At 48.2% G+C, this 18,005-nt stretch overlaps 1 long non-coding RNA gene across 1 annotated transcript in view; it reads right to left on the reverse strand.

Moving 5' to 3' along the window:
• The window catches only part of LOC138488715 (uncharacterized), a 346,642-nt gene that overhangs the window by 252,277 nt on the left and 76,360 nt on the right, over positions 1–18,005 (reverse strand). The window contains exon 2 of the long non-coding RNA XR_011274702.1: positions 12,710–12,816. This is a non-coding gene — a long non-coding RNA (uncharacterized lncRNA). The remainder of the gene's footprint in view (positions 1–12,709; positions 12,817–18,005) is intronic.

The following is an 18,005-nucleotide window of genomic DNA, read 5'->3' on the forward strand; positions in this document are numbered from 1 at the left end:
GTATCACCTGGTCTAAAAAAAAGCTCTCTCAATACTGCCAAACATTAACACAAAAATATCGAAATAGTGACGATGTGACCCAATTATGCTACGTGCAGGCAATACAACTCTTCAAACATACAAAGAGCCAGATGCAGCCACGTAGCCATGGCCATCTTCACACTTTCGATTTGGTGGTAAAAGAGAGAAAGACGGAATTGCTCAAGGATATACAGAGTCTGAAATATATCCCGCTCGAGTCCAAACAATTGCAAACCAAAAGGTTGAAATCCATTTATAGAGACTGGTTGAGAGAAAGATGTGCGATACAATACCAACATGATGGAGAGTCAATGATGAAGCAAATTGTATTAAAATCACCAGGAGGAATCTGGGCCCTTCTCAATGGAAAATTACGCCAAAATCAGATGATTATGCAAATAAATCCAATATCTGCATCCGATTGGAAACTGTATTATACTAACATATATCAGCCTCCATATCCTGGTATACAGATCAATTTGGATTCCATCAAGCAAAATTACAAATTTGAATTTGACGTGACAGACATAGAACACTGCATTACTAAGCTGAGTAGATAACGAGCCTCAGGCCCAGATGGGCTACATAATATCACATTGAAGGACAATCCTGAAATGTGGGCACAGATCCTGCACAAGATTTATACTCACATTATGGTAACTGGTAAAATTCCTTCATCATGGGAAAAAAAGATATTATTTTGCCAATATTCAAGAGGGGCAATCGTGCCGACCCAAGATTATACAGGCCGATAGCCCTTCGTGATTGTCCTGGCAAAGTATTTGCACGTCTTCTCCTGGATGAATTTTATAAATGGTTGAATGAAAAATCCTTGAGAGATCCATTTCAAACTGGTTTCATCCCAGGTCTAGGTACAGCAACTAATTTAATTACGCTAACTTCCCTTATACATCAAGAAAAACAGCACAAACAGGCCATATATGTAGCTTTTATTGACTTCAGATCCGCGTTTGATCTTGTTCCAAGGGAAATGTGCAAACAATTGTTAGATAATAAATGCCCATGGCGCATCGTGAAATGGATCGTAGATCTACATACAGCTATGACAATACAAGTAAGACGGAGGAATGATGACCTATTCTCGAACCGGATACAGACCGAGAGAGGCTTGAAGCAGGGCTGCTTATTGGCCTCTGCTTTGTTTAATTTTTTAATTTTTATATATCAGGCGTGGATTTTTGGCTCAAAGGACTTGTGGCGGACGCCCCCAAACTTCAAGGGGTTGCAATTTGCGTCATGCCGATGATATGATTCTTATATCTAAAACACCAAGCGGTAGACAAATACACCTCAAGGAACTGCATCAAGATCAACATAGCAAAAACACAAGTGATGCAATTTGGCAATATGACAAAGAAAAACATGAACTACAAGTGGAAGTTACAAAACACAGTGTCAAATCATATTATATATATATATATATATATATATATATATATATATAATTTATTTATATTTAGGCATCTGTGTAAATAACCACCCGCGAGACTTACCATCAGAGAATCATATTAAAACAAAACCTACGGCATTATCAAAGAGAAGCGAGAGATGTATTGGACATTTTTTCCTTCTTTTTATTAATTTCTGCATACAGATGTGGACTAAGCTTTACAAAACTATTCTTTATAGAAGAGATTGCTTAGAATGCACAGTGCATTTTTACTGCTAGGAATTAGCAAAATATGCAGTACACAGAAAACTGTTCAAATTGAATATGTTGCCTTGAGCACATGACGTTATAAAACTTGCACGATGCACTTTAGCCTTGTATAAGGGAAAAGGTTCATATCACACGGACTAAATAAGTCAGAGTACAACCACACCAAAGAACAGTGAAATTGCAACACATGGGAACTTGCTGTTGATTGAAATGGGTATGTTACACCCTAATAGTAGGATGGGAGGAATCAGAAATCATTGCTATTTTAATGCACTGTGAAGGAAATGCACAAAATGTAGCAGATTACAAAGTATGACTGGTAATACTTAAGATTGTATGGCAAAATTTACTGTTCCAAGATGGCCAAGTCAAAGACAAAGTTTGGAAAGGCGAAATTAGTCCTTTTATGATTGCTACAATTTGTGCTCCTCCCCCTCCACCTACCCCCCTCCCCCTGCTTGCCTGTTTTCCTCACGTTTTAAAACGGCTCTGTAACAATGAGGTTAATTATTGTGAGCAAGCGGCGAGTTGGCCGCGAAACGCGTAAACGCCTCCTCAAGAGGAGTGGTGCACTTGGGAGGACCTGGATACTTTGGTCTTTATGTTTGTTTTTTCCAATTTTGGAACGGATTTCCATGGATTTTTAACGTGACTTTTTCCCTGTGAAATAAATCAAGCAACAGTTTGGAATGAAAAACAAAGGTTTGGATTTCAACTTCTTGCAATGGTGACTGGTTGTTTAAGTTATTGTGGAGAGTGCAGCTCGAACCATCTACCTAACAGGTAGAAGCAAGAATATATATATATATTTATATTTAGGCATCTGTGTAAATAACCACCCGCGAGACTTACCATCAGAGAATCATATTAAAAAAAACTTACGGCATTATCACAGATGTCGATTATTAGAACTAAATTCTGCAAATTTTCTATCAGCCCATTAATTGTGTATTATAGGCAAAAACTCGAACCCACTATATTATATGGAGCCGAAATGAAAAAATGCCAAACATATGCCTACTGGGCTAGTAGCGAGAGTCTTTATTGGAAAAAAGCCCTTATGTTGCCCATGTCAGAATCACTGTGCATCATTAGGCATGAATTGGGCGTTACGTCCCTTTATGCCATGTATAAATGGAGAATCTGCATACTGTATAGAAAATGTATGATGGTGGAAAGCAATAATGGTCTTCTAAAAATCATTTCAAACCATCTGTTAAAATCAGAAGATCAGATTGCAATTAAATGGCGTAGCACTGGGCAAAAAATGTGCGCGGAGCTGGTATATCATTGGCACTATTAATAGAAAATACGACTAAAGCCAAGAGCACGCTCTTGAAATATGACTGGATATGTACACGGGATAGTTGTATGGAATGGAAAAAGTTTATTCAAAATCCCTTTGGTCTAAAATTACAGGGCTTTACGGAGCCTTATTTGATACGCTCTCCAAATGCCAGCCATCGCGCAGATTTTTTGCGTTGTAGATTAAACATCTGGCCAACTAATGAAATCCTGTATAAATACAAAATAATATCACTAGAGGAAGTTAAGGAACAAGTTACTTACTTGTAACTGTTGTTCTCCAGCATGGGTCTGGCATGGATTCACATGCTGATGAATATTCCCCGTCGTCAGGCTGGGAATCCTCGGTAAAGAAAAAAATCAGTATCAGTTTTGTTTCTGATCTGTCTTTCGTAGTAGTAACCAATCACTGATCTCTGTGTCATACTGACCACAGCCAATGACTGCCCTCTACCTAAGCCCCGCCTCTGGCAGCCATCTTCAGATTTGGTAGCACGTGAAGTGGCAGTATGACCAAGTGAAGAGCCACAGAGGGTTAGGCGGGAGGGTTCGCATGTGAATCCATGCCAGACCCATGCTGGAGAACAACAGTTACAGGTAAGTAACTTGTTCCTTCTCCAGCATGGGGTCTGGCATGGATTCACATGCTCATGAATAAAGAATACATAGCAGTACACACATGCACAACCACGGGAGGTGGCAAAGGCTCAACATTAAGCATTACATCAAACTCAACATTAAGCAATTCTTACCTCCTCACCAAGCTCACCTTAGGCGAACAGGTTGCGCAGCACTGCTTGGCCGACCCTGGACTCCTCCCTGGAATCCCGATCGACGCAGTAGAATTTCGTGAAGGTGTGCGTCGACCTCCACGTAGCAGCCCTGCAGATGTCCAGCAAGGGCACACCAGATAGGAACGCCGTGGTAGCTGCGATCGCTCTGGTGGAATGGGCTCTCGGACGGCCAGGAAGCGGTCGGTTTGCCAACCGATGACAGTACATGATACAGCCGGAGAGCCATCTGGAAATGGAGGCCTTCGAGAGAGCCTTCCCCTAATTGACAGGTCCAAAGTTCACAAAAAGTTGTGACGTCTTCCGAAAACACTTTGTGCGGTCCACGTAGAACTTCAGCGCTCTAGCCACATCCAGCGAGTGCAAAGTCCTTTCAGCCGGCGACGAAGGCGACGGGAAGAAAACAGGCAACACCAAGGGTTCGTTGAGGTGGAAGTCCGACGGCACCTTGGGCATGAAGGAGGGGTGCGTCCTGAGCACTACCCTAGTTTCGTGAAAAGTCAAGTACGGGGGCTTGCAGGAAAGGGCCTGGATCTCTCCCACCCGTCGTGCGGAGGTGATGGCCACAAGAAACGCTGTTTTCCATGACAAGAACTTCAACGGAGCCGAGTGCAGAGGCTCAAACGGAGGTCCCATGAGCTTGGTCAGCACCACGTTGAGCTCCCACGCCGGGGCCGGAGCCTTCACCGGCGGGAACGATCTGAACAGTCCCTTCATGAATTCTTTCACCAGACGATGAGACCACAAAGGCGTCCGCCCCGCGGTTCTGGTGTATCGGGAGATCGCAGCAAGATGAATCTTGATGGGCGCGTGCGCTTGGCCAGCGTCAGAAGGTACGGCAGTACCTGGGGAGCCGTAATCCGTAGAGGGTTAATCTTCTGTGCGTGGCACCAGACAGAAAACCTCTTCCATTTGTGTCCATAGCATTTAAGAGTTGAGGACGCCCTAGCCTTTGCAAGAACCTCTCTGCAGTCGGCCGGTATGTTGTAGCCTCCAAACTCTAACGCTGCAGGAGCCAGGCCTGCAAGTTCAGCGACTTCGGGTCGTGATGGAGGATGGCGCCTCCTTCCCTGGAGAGAAGATCCGCGTCCACTGGCAGCTTGATTGACGGGGACGCTGACAAGTCCAGAAGGTCCGGGAACCATATCTGTCTCGGCCACGCAGGTGCGACGAGGATCATCCTGCACTGTGACCTCTTGAGCTGGTTGATGAGCCGGATCAGCAACGGCAATGGAGGGAACGCGTATAGAAACAGGCCCTCCCAGGGGAACGAGAAAGCATCGCCCATGCTCCTCGGCTGGGGAAACCTGCTGGCGAACCTCCGGCACTTGGAGTTCGTCGCCGTCGCAAACAGATCGATCTGGGGTGTGCCCCACCGTCGGAAGAGGCGGTCCACTAGATCCTGTCGTAGTTCCCACTCGTGGCACAAGCGCAGCTCTCTGCTGAGCGAGTCGGCGATGGTGTTTTTTATCCCTGCAAGATGAAACGGCACCAGAAACATCCCTTGGGCAACGGCCCAATGCCACAGATCCTGCGCCTCCTTGGACAGGGCTGGGGATCTGGTACCGCCCTGCTTCCTGATGTAGAACATGGTGGTGGTGTTGTCGGTGAAGATCCTCACCACCTTGCCCTTGAGGGACGGAAGAAAGGACCTGAGGGCCCAAAACACTGCACGGAGCTCCAGGACGTTGATATGGAGGGACTTCTCTGTCGGAAGCCAAAGGCCTCTCGCGTGCAGGTTTTCGGTGTGCGCTCCCCACCCTTCCAGGGAGGCATCCGTGGTCACTGTCTCCTGGTGGCCGGGGGTCTGGAAGTCCATGCCCGCCGTCAGATGCGCGCGGGTGCCCCACCACCGGATCGCTCGTCGGAAACTCTCGTCGAGTGTGATCCTCTCCTCGAAACTGCCCGTCGTCTGGATCCAGTGCGCATCCAGGAACTCCAGCAACGGGCGCATCCGGAGCCTGCACAGGCGGATGAGATAAATGCAAGAAGACATCATTCCGAGGACGGACTTGATGGACCTCACCCTGGCCGCATCCGCAACCAGCATCCGCTGCACCTTGCCCAAGATGGCCCTCGTCCTTTCCTCCGACGGAGAGGCCAGAAGCGACACTGTGTCGAGCTTCGCTCCCAGAAACAGTGCGTCTTGCGCTGGCACCAGGTGGGACTTGCCGTAGTTTATGGAGAATCCCAGGTCCGTGAGTAGTTGGACGGTCCTTGCCGTGTGCTCCACGGCGAGCTCCTTCGTCTTTGCTCGGATGAGCCAGTCGTCCAGGTAGGGGTAGACGTGGATCCCCACTCGGCGCAGCTGCGCCACCACCGGTGCAAGGCACCTGTTGAACACCCTGGGTGCCGACCTCAATCCGAAGGGAAGGGCTCTGAACTGGTAGTGACGCCCTTGGACCATGAACCTGAGAAACTTTCGGTGTCCCTTTAGGATGGGAATATGGAAGTAGGCATCCTCCAAATCCAACGACGACAGGAAATCGCCCTCCTCCAGTTGACCCAGGACGTGTTGGAGGGTGACCATCCGGAACTTCTGTGCCTTGATGAATTTGTTCAGTCGTCGTAGGTCCAGGATGGGACGCCATCCTCCCGTCTTCTTCTTCACGAGGAAGTATCTTGAGTAAACTCCGGAGCCCCGAAGCCTCTTTGGGACGAGCTCGATGGCGCCCTTCTTGAGCATCGCCTTTAGTTGAGAAGTTGAGGGAAGTTGAGGGACGTGATGTTCTCTCCTGGCCACAGGGGAGGACGCGCGGGCACCTCTTTAGAAACTCGAGCGCGTGACCCTGAGCCAGGGCATCCAGCACCCAACGGTCGGTGAGATGGACTCCCACGCGCTGACGAAGCTCGCTAGCCGGCCTCCCACCGGGGTGCTTCGGTGGGGGTCCGACCCCACGGCCGGTTCAGTCCTGCTTCGACGAGGCTTTGCTGCCTTGTCCTCCTTGGCGACGACGGCGGGGTCCGCCTGACTTGCCTCGTCCCCTGTAAGCTTCCTGGGACGACTAACGGGCCGCTTGACGGTAGGTGGAAAATCCGCCGCTGGAACCTTTGGAGGCACCCTGTTTGCCTCCGCCGCTCCGAAAGGGCGGCCGCCGTTGTTGGAGAACCCCAAGAGCCCGGGCCGTCTCCGTGTCCGCCTTGATGGCTTGAAGGGAATCGTCCACTGTTTTCCCAAACAGGTTGTTTCCGTCGAACGGCATGTCCAAGACTCTGGTCTGCACGTCCTGACGGAAGTCAGTAGCCTTGAGCCATCCACGTCACCTAAGGCACACGCCGTTGCCAAACTGGCGAAATCCAGTGTCAGCGATGTCGGTCGCAATCGTAATGGCGTGGTCCGACGCCACCACTCCTTCCTGCAAGATCTCTAGGGCTTCCGCCCTCTTGTCGTCTGGTAGGAAGTCCAGCAGGGGGCCAGTTTGTACCACAACTCCCTGTCGTAGCGGGATACGATAGCCAAGGCGTTGGCCGCCTTAATCGTCGTCGCTGCCGATCGAGATGACTCTGCGTCCCATCATGTCTAATTTCTTTCCCTCGCCGCCCGGCGGGGAGGTTGACGTAGAGGCCGCGCCCCCCCCCCGCTTTCTTCCTGGCCGCCGCGGAGACGACTGAGTCCGGGGTCGGCTGTGCCGAAGGCACAAGGGGGCCGCGTCCGGGACCCGGTACTTCTTCTCATACCGATCCCTTCTAGCCGGCGTCGTGGATGGGTTCTTGAGGAGGGCGAGGCCCTCATCCCAAATATCGTCTAGTAGAGGTACAGCGAGGACCGTCTTCCTCTTGGTCTCACGCCGTTGATAAAGGAAACTTTCCTTCTTCTTCTCTTCCGGGCAGAGCTGGAAAAGCTCGGATGTCCTGGCGATCATGGAGTGAAACGATCCAATCTCGTCGGGCGGGGAAGCCCGGGTGGGAGGTGACGACGGGAGATCCTGATCGTTAACCTCGTCGTCTGTACCCGTCGCGACCGTGTCAGTCCCCGTATCATCCCCACGTGTCGTGGACGGGGAGGAGGGCTGAGCAGGGCGCGATGGCTGAAAAGGAGGTGGAGGATGAATCCTTCTTCTCTTAGGGGGAGGGCTCCCAGAAGGGCCTGGCTCCGGGTCCCCCGTCGGGAGCGGTTCCTCCATTGGTGGTAACGGCAGTCTCGTCCTTATCTCCGAGCATAAGGACTGTATAGCCAACAAAATGGCCGCCGAGTTGTCTTGCGGCACTGGTTGAGGGAGTTCCGACGGGCGATCAGGAGCCTCGTCGGCACCCTCGACGCCCTTGTCTTCCACGTCGGGGTCCCTCCCGACAGGATGGCCTTCTTCCACGCCAGAGCCGTGGCCTAAGACTTCGATCAGCTCCTCCTCAGAGGTTGAGGCCGAGTCCACGACGACCTCCTGCCCCCCCTTTTTCTTCTCCGTCGGAGGTTTCACGGGGGTCCTGTCGATGGGCATGAAAGAGGACTCCCTCCGCGGTGGCAGGGAGATTCTGGGCCCCGGGGTCGCCACCACTGGTGTAGCCTCCACAGGCTGAGCCAGGGCCGCCACGACTGTCTCGATAGAGGCCTTGGCCGGATGGATCAAGGTTTTCACCACCTTAGGTGCGCTCATCGCCTTCTCCTTGGGGGGAGGGTCACCACCTCGCTCCCCCTCAGATGGGGCCTTAGGGCACGACCGGGGTCTCTCCAGGAGCTTCGCCGGGTGTTCGGCCTTCCTCTTACCCGAGCCAGAGCGTTGGCTCGTGGTTGATGGCGCCGGGGAGGATGCGCCCTGCCTGGCGCCCGTAGAGCCCGACCGTTCGGCGCTCCCGGTGCCAGCGGACTCGCGGTGCTTGGCCTTCTGTTGGACCCCCTTCGCCGGGGCGCCCTCAAAGTTCTTAGAAGACCGCTCGGACTTCTTCTTCTTCTCGCCTGACGGGCTCTTTCCTTCCAGCCAGTTGGCTAGACGTTGATGGCGGTCCTTCATGGTCCACTCCGACATATTGCCGCAAAACGCACAGTCCTTCTCCACGTGCGTCTTGTCCTCATGCAGGCAGTAAAGGCAAAAGGAGTGTCTTAGTCCTCCTTAAAGACATTCTGAAGCTGGCATCCAGGGCAGACCCTGAACAGCTTTCCGGGCGTTGAGCTTCCCTTCTCCTGGGCCATGCTCGAGAAGGGCCTGAGAAACTTCTGGAATCCTCCAAAAGCGTGCTCGACGAAATCTTCACCCTTGAGGAGCGTAGACGAATCCGACACAGGTCCCCGTTGATCGGATGAAGAAACGGTGGAGCTTGAGGCTCTTTTGACAGAAAAAAAGAGATTTCTTTTGAGAAAAAACGCGAAAAAAAGCACTAACGCTCGAGAGCAATAGCACGAGGATCCCAACACTTGAACGTGCGGTAAAAATCTGAAGATGGCTGCCAGAGGCGGGGCTTAGGTACAGGGCAGTCATTGGCTGTGGTCAGTATGACGCAGAGATCAGTGATTGGTTTCTACTACGAAAGACAGATCAGAAACGAAACTGATACTGATTTTTTCTTTACCGAGGATTCCCAGCCTGACGACGGGGAATATTCATGAGCATTTGAATCCATGCCAGACCCCATGCTGGAGAACTGTCGATTCTGTAATAAGATGCCAGAAACCATGAAACATCTAATGGTGGAATGTAAAGAGCTATTGCAATTGACAGTGGACCATCTAAAGCACTATTTCGATGATAATGTGTGTTTGACAGCAGACCTATTGTGGTTAGAATTGTTTCATACACATAGGAAATCCTTGAGATAAGCAATTGTAAGCTATCTAAATTCTCAACAACAACAAAAAAAGATCGTAGATGGGATTTAGTAGCCATGAGTGAACTGCTCAAAGGCAGACCATTCTGCAAAAAGGTAATTGTATGCATAGGTAAAAATAAACCATTGAGAAATTATAGTATGAGGATAATGGTCGAATGTCAAAGACAGGCATTTATGTGGTATCTTATATTAGGTTATTAACAGATGATTTTTGTTTTAAATGTTGTTAAATATATTTTATGCTATTAAGTGAATGGAAGTATGTCACTTGTGTATTTATTCTGTTTAATGCTGAAAGGTCAGAATACATTTTTCAACCATACCAGCTATAAATAAAAAAAGAAAGAAATATGAGTAGAGCATGCTAGTGCTGGTGTTTTGTTGATGGTGGTGTTTTTTCGGTGCATCTCTAACTAAAATGTGTAGGCTTGCAGTCATATGCTACAATACGTTTCTGGGAAACGTGTGCAAGTGCTCTAGCAACAAGTATGTGCACCCCCGGGAATCCTCCTCACCCACAAATTACAAAAGACCTATTATTCGGGGCTGCCTATGTCTGACAAACATTGCGTCTGTCAAAAAGGTGTGTATCCTGGGAGAATAGCTTCACAGTATTTAGTGATTTTGTGAAAGATTTACCACTGACCGTTTCAAAACTGTGCTTTCCTTGTACTTACTTTTGGCTTGTACCTTAGCTTACACAGACGGATGCATAATTTCCACTATCATCATAACTTGTTTCTCAGTTTTGATCTACTCTCCTTCGATTCCTCTGTAACAAACTGTTACTCGGTCATCTAGCTGGTGTAAATCAGCCTGACAAATTAACTGTCCTTGCATTCTACTCCGATGTCTGCAACTAAACCATTGTGTGACTGTGGGCTCATATGTCCATATCAATGTATGGATTTATTTATTTTTTAAAGGTGCAGTGGCAATACTGAAATAGTTACCATTTCTCAGATGCCTATAATAACTTGGACTTTGAAATGGCACAATAGGTCTGAGAAATAGCCATTACCATTACCTCACCTTTCTTTTGACACTTTTAGAGGGGTTACAGAAGAGTGTACATGGCATGATATGATATGGCATGGCATTAAAACGCGCCTATGCACAAGTGCTGCAAGGCGCGACGAGGCAAGGGAGGGAAACAGGGAGGACAGACAACGATCCTACTAGGTCAGGTGTCATTCAGATCGCGCAAGTGCGTGGGAAGTGGGCCGGGACAGTGCAGTACAAGATGATAACAATAATTGAGTAGCGGCCAGCATGTGGCAAGTGCATGGGTAAGTGAGGCCAACAGGTGTCGGGGGTACTGTAAGGATACAGACACAGTCCCCAATTGCGGGGTTTTCCAGGTGGGCAGTGCAGGTGAGAAACAATGGCAGGGGAGGGGCCAGGGCCCGAGATCAGAGGGTGTCCAGGTAGCCAGTGTGGTTCAGGTTTCAGCCAGGAGGTCAGCAGAGGTGAGGAGGAGAGAAAGCAGAAGCAAAGAGAAAGGTTTTGAGGTGCTTCCGGAACCAGAGATGATTCTCCTCAAGTTTAAGGGAGGTAGGGAGACTGTTCCAGAAGGAGGCAACAGCCAAAGAAAGATATCTACCATCAACTCGTTACTTGGAGAAGCGACTGACCCTGAGGGAGTTGGAGGCGGATGAGCGGAGAGCTCGAGAATGAAGGTATTTAGGAAGAGTGAGTTGAAGATATTGAGGACCCAGGCCCCAGAAGGCCTTGTGGGCGATGCAGAGGGTTTTGAACTTAATCCTTGCAGCCACTGGGAGCCAGTGCAGAGATTTCAGTCCTGGAGAGATACGATCCCTGTACTTGAGGCCAAGGACAAGTCTTGCAGTCTTGTTTTGGATAAGTTGCAGAGGGCTGAGAGTAGAAGCAGGTGGATTTAGAAAGAGGCTGTTGCACTAGTCCAGCCTAGAGAGAACCAGAGCTCTGGAGACAGTGAGCTTCTGGGGGAAGCAGAGGAAAGGAAGAATCCCTCGGAGGAGGTGCAGCTGGAAGTGCGACTTCTTAGAGACATCAGAGATGTGAGAAGAGAAGGAGAGTATGGAGTCGAAGATGACCAAGGTTTTTAGCATTGCAGGTGGGAGCTGGAAGAGGGCCAATAGAGTCCGGCCAGAGAGCTACAGGGAAGGAGGGGGCGGGGGTGTGCCGATGAGGAGAATCTCGGTCTTACTGGCATTAAGGCAGAGGTCATTGGCGGCACACCACTCCTGGATAGCAGACAAACAGTCAGAGATGAGGGAAAGAGAGGAGGCCGAGGGTAGCCTGAAAATGAGCTGTGTGTCATCCGCATAGCACTGAAAGTTGGGGCAGAGAGTGGCGATGTGGTGGGCAAGGAGTGCCAGGTATTGGTTGAACAGCCAGGGAGAGAGTTTAGAACCCTGGGGGACGCCACAGGTGGAGAAAAAGATAGCGGAGAGGAAGGACCCAAGCTGGACCTGGGAGGGTCGGCCATATTTGGGGTAGTTAGGAATAGGTCTCTGAACACCTGAGACATAAACCATTTAAGGTTAATTCAAGAGAAAAAAGTTATTCATCTGCAACTATTGTTCTCTTGCATTGTGCATGAATTCAAATTCACACTGCTAGGATATTTCTTTTTTGTAAGTGGGAGTAATCCAAACTCCCAGGAGTTTGACAGGAAGGAGAGTGGAGGATGTCAATCCTCATTCACCTTTTCAAATTTCCATGTCTGGTGGTTTTCTTTCAAGCGACTTCTGATACACAATTTTTCTTTACCTTTGATACTGAAAGGTATTCCCATTTAAAAGTGCCAACATTCAGGTTAATACAACTCGGAGGCATAACTGTGCAGGAGAATTCTTCTACTCAACCATAAGTAATCGTGCAGCTGTAGCAGTATTGGTCAACTTCATCTGGCTCAAACTTGCAAAAGCATGTTACAAATCTGTTAATTCTGTCTGCGATATATTTGGCTACATTCTGTGAGGGGGATAGACAGTTTGCTCTGTGCAGCAAAGCATCACCAATACCTGCTCAGACGTGAGATAATTTCTTTGGGCACTTTGTTGGCCACAGTTTCATACTAATTCCTGACAATATGAATCTTTAAAAGATAACATGAAGCAAGTTCAAATATGTATACAGAAACTGTAGCAGAGAAACAAACACTTACCTTTGATAAGTTGTCTATCTTCAATAGATAGCATCATAAACCACCCAAGCAGTTTATGATCAGTGATCTCCAGGCAGCCATTACTGCTGATCAAATCAGAGATTTGCCTAGAAGAAAAAAAGAAAAACAAGTCATTTTTCAGGCACTAAATATTACTGGCAAATTGACAGGGACATTGGATGCACAAAATACAATGTTCTTGTTGTATGATCAGAAACTAGGATTCTGCTCAGAAATATCACACGTATTGCCTCATCCATAGAACGCAGCTCACAAAAACACGCACTTGGTTCGAATCCTCAAAATGAAAAATTCCCTGAAAAGGATATAAATAAAAAAATATGGATTTCACAATAAAGCTTTAATGACACTGTATTGTGGTGGGCTGTGCCAAGTTTGCACCATTACATGGTTAATTCTATCAGTACACCAGGGGCCTTCACCTGATGTGTTAATTCTTTTTATTTTAAAGGAAAGCAGCACCAAGTCTTTCACATGTGCCCTATTTCCTTTAAAGAAAACTACAAACACGGATGGCTGACGGAAGAAATAGTAAAGGGAGTAAGTAATTTTACTATTTTATTGGCTGACAAAAATTTGGGAATGGAAGAAGTGGCTGCGGGAGGTAGGAGTGACGGGTGACTGACTGTTGGGGGATGGAAACATACGGAGATGGTGTTGCCAGGGAGATGCAAGGGTGGTGAGGAGCAGAGTATGAGGGCATGGGGGGAATTCAGGGCCAAAAGCAGAGGCTTAGTGAAAATAAAATGCCAACTCTGGGCTGTGGCGCATGAGGCATGAGGGAGGAATAGAACACAGGCTTATATTAACAGATATAGCCCACATTCCTTGGACCCTAATTGGCTGGTGCCATTCTCCCGGGTGCTAATGTCCCAAGTTGTTTCATTATAATGGTGGATGGGACACTGGAGGAAAATAAGCTGTAAACACACGAGGGGCAGTTGTACTTCTGCTCTCTATATGGTTGGGACAGAGGCACAAAGCACCCCAGCCAAGGGTCTCTATGTGGTAGCAATGGACGAGCAACCGAGGTGCAAGATCTTAGGAGGAGATGCAGGCTGGTTCTTCAGTACAGTGAATCCCCAAGCCCCCACAAAGGAATGTCCACACACTATGTTAGGTGATAACACAGCTTCTTTATATAAAATGAGGTTCAGTAAAATATATACATATGAATAATGACACTTTATACTCAGGCAGTTCTATTCAAATAATGGGAAATATATACACACTACATGGCACCACACAAGACTAATTAGGTAATAATGCACCACTGAGGACAGTTTAAAAAAAGTCATATGAATTCTTAAGGTGTAGTCTCATAGATGAAGGAAGAACGGCGGGTTAGTTTCAGAACATAGGTAGTATACTTTAGTGAACCTCAAATAGTAATAGTGTGTGAGAATCCCCACACCTGGGCAACCTGTAATGGAAAAGTTAAGGAGTACCTGATCTGGTCATTTACAGCCCAGAGCATTATTGAACATGTTTTGTTTTGTTTTCTTTTTACAGGCTCTACCACCCCAATGTACACGAGATGCCACAGGAGAACAGGATCCAAGATGACTCTGCAACCCATGGACGACTCCGGAGGCTGAAAGACACTCTTCCTCATCACACTACCTTTGGTGCCTTGGCAGGGAAAGCAGCAGTTTCTTGGCTTTACTCGACAGTACTCCTCGACGATGGAACCCCTTTGCAAGAAGGAGCCACAGGGATGTCGAGTCCAAGAAGAAAAAGAGAACCAAACACTCCGAAGGGCAGCAGTTTGTCTTCGCTCTAGTCTACAATGGTCGACGATTACTCCGACTGTGGAGGTCCTAGGAAGGTGAAACTTGCTCTGGATTCCAAAAAGGCATGGCAGGTGAAAATAACACCCTTGGGGACCTTGGATGACTTTCGGCAGATCCGGGTGCAGTGCCTTCAGTAGGTGCCAGGTTGCAGGAATTTCACAGATCACCATCTTTTGGACCTTCAGTGCTGCAGCTGCAGCACCGACCTCTGGATCGCTTTTGGCGACCTGGACTCGACCACCAGACTGAACCACTGACCCTCAGCATGTCTGGACCCTGGGGACGTCTTTGTTGGATTTGGGTGGCGGGCAACTCAGCAGTGGACACTCCTCTGCACCCAGCGACCTTGAACCTATCCCGGCATGGAAAAGTGGTCAATTGAGATGGCAGGGATGTCCCTTAAAATATTCTTCAGCAGTGTGGAACTTTCGCAGCTCCGGTTGTCAACTAGCCTATGCCAGGGTAGCCCCTCTTCTGGGCACTGCACTGCAATTGGGCTTTGAGCGGTCACAAACACTCCTCCAGACCCTAGACAACACCACTGGACTTCTTCGGCATGAGATGTCCGGGCACTCTTCTTCTGGACTCAAGAAGACCCCTTCTCCGGATGGCAGGCACACAGGACTGGCTTACAGGGTACTTCTCATGAAGACCAGCAGGTTGCATGAAAGTCCCTCATAGCTCTTGGAGGTCTCCTATCCAGGTCTTCCCCTGGATTTGTCTTTCGGTCAGTTTAGCAGTTTTCGGAATGCTTAAAGAGATGCAGCTGCAGACTTCTTCCTCCAACTGGACCCAGGATACTTGCTTTGTTTTCAACTTCAGCTTCAGTTTCCAGGTAAGAAAAAGAACGAATTGGTGAGTGAGGGATCCCCTTCATATACACATTCGTCCCTCATTCACTCAGGCTGAGCCAGACTCAGCCTGTCAATCATACACAAATGCATTGATGGAGGCAAGCAGCCCATCAGGCTCACAGGCATTCAGGCCATTCACTCAACCCAGACACTCATAACAGAATGTAGATTGGAGTAAGCACCCAGCCTTTCATGCACACAACACTGCATTCAGTCCAGTTTCAGTCAGGGATGTCTCATTCAACCAAAACCAGACACCCATAACACGCAATGTGAGTTGACTTCAGACTACATTCATACAGGTCCCACCCAAAGGGTGTACCCACAACACAGTCCCTGGGAAGGCTCCAGTCAGTCTGACGGGAGGAAGCCCCAGAGCCATTTATGGTTCTTCCACCCAACAGCCAGTCAGGGAGAAGGGATAGAGTCGGGGCTTCCCGGGACTTTGGGAAACAAGGTGTAAAGGCAATAGAAACCAAGAGGCTACAGTGGCCATCTTGCCTTTGTTCAGGAATCTATTGATTTCTATGGCAGGGCCTGGGTGACCCAAAAATGGCGGACACTCTGAGCATGTAGCTGCCACCAACACATACTTTGCTCTGTGGGCAAAACACAGGTGCCCAAAAACACACCAAGGGTACAAGGATGTACCCCACCCATGTGTGCTATAAGGGTATCCCATGGGAGTTGTTCACCAAAAGGAAAAACGAAGAGCTGCACTACCAAAAAACACAGAAAACACACAGATAAGTAGTAGGGCAAGGACTAGGAGGCCCTGTCCCTCCAAAAGGCATTTCAAGCATCACATATACATTGCATAAAAATAATACAAAATTATAACTTTCTTCACATTTCATAAGGCAATTTCTTTACACAAACATACCCTTTTGAAGGTGCCCACCAAAGCAGAATTTTAGAATGTGACAAATATGCTGATATTACTTAACGCAGAGGCAGATCATGTGGTGTAAGTATGGTCATACCGGCAGCAAAAATGCATTTCTTAAAGGACACAAGGTTACATATATTTTTTTTTAAACAGTACTAAGGAACATTTCAGGTTGGGTGACTTCCAATTAAACTTCACAACTATATATTTTAAAGAGGTTTTTGAGAATTATAGGTTTAATTGGATTTAAATCAATTTTGTGAACTGCCTTCAATCTCTGAAACAGGAAGTGAAATCAGGAGGAGGAAATAAAGTGCATTCTGAGTTTGCACTATCAAACAAAGATGTAACATAAAATACTTTTTTTTACATTGCACCAACATGCTTACATATTGAATAGTGCTTACTCAGCAGTAGCAACAGAATACCAACAGTAGCACTAAAAGTAGTAGTCAATGGACATGAGGCAGCTGTGCCGATGAAAAATATGGGCCTTTGCCGAGATGGTGTTGCTTAACAAAGCAAAAGAAAATTGAGTGAGTGGAAGAGTGCCACAGTACAGTGCAGAAAGGACGATGGTCTGATTCCTATGGACAAAAGAAATTCTGGGCCATGTGAGTAAATAGACCAGATTCCCATTTAATGGTGCAGTCACCATGGTTTTATGGCGGAATTGAACACTAGAGAGTAACACTATAAATCGTGGAATCTTGCAAAGCATGATAGAAGGCAAACCAGGACGGTGACAGGGGAACGAACGGTCATGGAAAATTGGAGTTGGGACTGCAGTGTGTGCAAGGTGGCAAACCCAGAGCCAATGTGGAAGAGAAGGAACAAGTTACTTACCTGTAACTGTTGTTCTCCAGCATGGGTCTGGCATGGATTCACATGCTCATGAATATTCCCCGTCGTCAGGCCGGGAATCCTAGGTATAGAAAAAAAAAATCAGTATCAGTTTCGTTTCTGATCTGTCTTTCTTAGTAGTAACCAATCACTGGTCTCTAGGTCATACTGCCCCCAACCAATGACTGCCCTCTCCCTAAGCCCCGCCTCTGGCAGCCATCCTCAGATTTGGTAGCACGTAAAGTGGCAGTATGACCAAGTGAAGAGCCGCAGAGGGGTAGGCGGGAGGGTTCGCATGTGAATCCATGCCAGACCCATGCTGGAGAACAACAGTTACAGGTAAGTAACTTGTTCCTTCTCCAGCATGGGGTCTGGCATGGATTCACATGCTCATGAATAAAGAATACATAGCAGTACACACATGCACAACCACGGGAGGTGGCAAAGGCTCAACATTAAGCATTACATCAAACTCAACATTAAGCAATTCTTACCTCCTCACCAAGCTCACCTTAGGCGAACAGGTTGCGCAGCACTGCTTGGCCAACCCTGGACTCCTCCCTGGAATCCCGATCGACGCAGTAGAATTTCGTGAAGGTGTGCGTCGACCTCCACGTAGCAGCCCTGCAGATGTCCAGCAAGGGCACACCAGATAGGAACGCTGTGGTACCTGCGATCGCTCTGGTGGAATGGGCTCTCAGACAGCCGGGCAGCGGTGGGTTTGCCAACTGGTGACAGTGCATGATGCAGCCGGAGAGCCATCTGAAAATGGAAGTCTTCGAGAGAGCCTTCCCTTGATTCACAGTCCCAAAGTTCACAAACAGCTGTGACGTCTTCCGAAAACTCTTTGTGTGGTCCACATAGAACTTCAGAGCTCTAGCTACATCCAGAGAGTG

The sequence above is a fragment of the Ambystoma mexicanum genome, chromosome 9 (assembly GCF_040938575.1).
Source record: "Ambystoma mexicanum isolate Mex_15411 chromosome 9, UKY_AmexF1_1, whole genome shotgun sequence".
NCBI classification, from domain to species: domain Eukaryota; kingdom Metazoa; phylum Chordata; class Amphibia; order Caudata; family Ambystomatidae; genus Ambystoma; species Ambystoma mexicanum.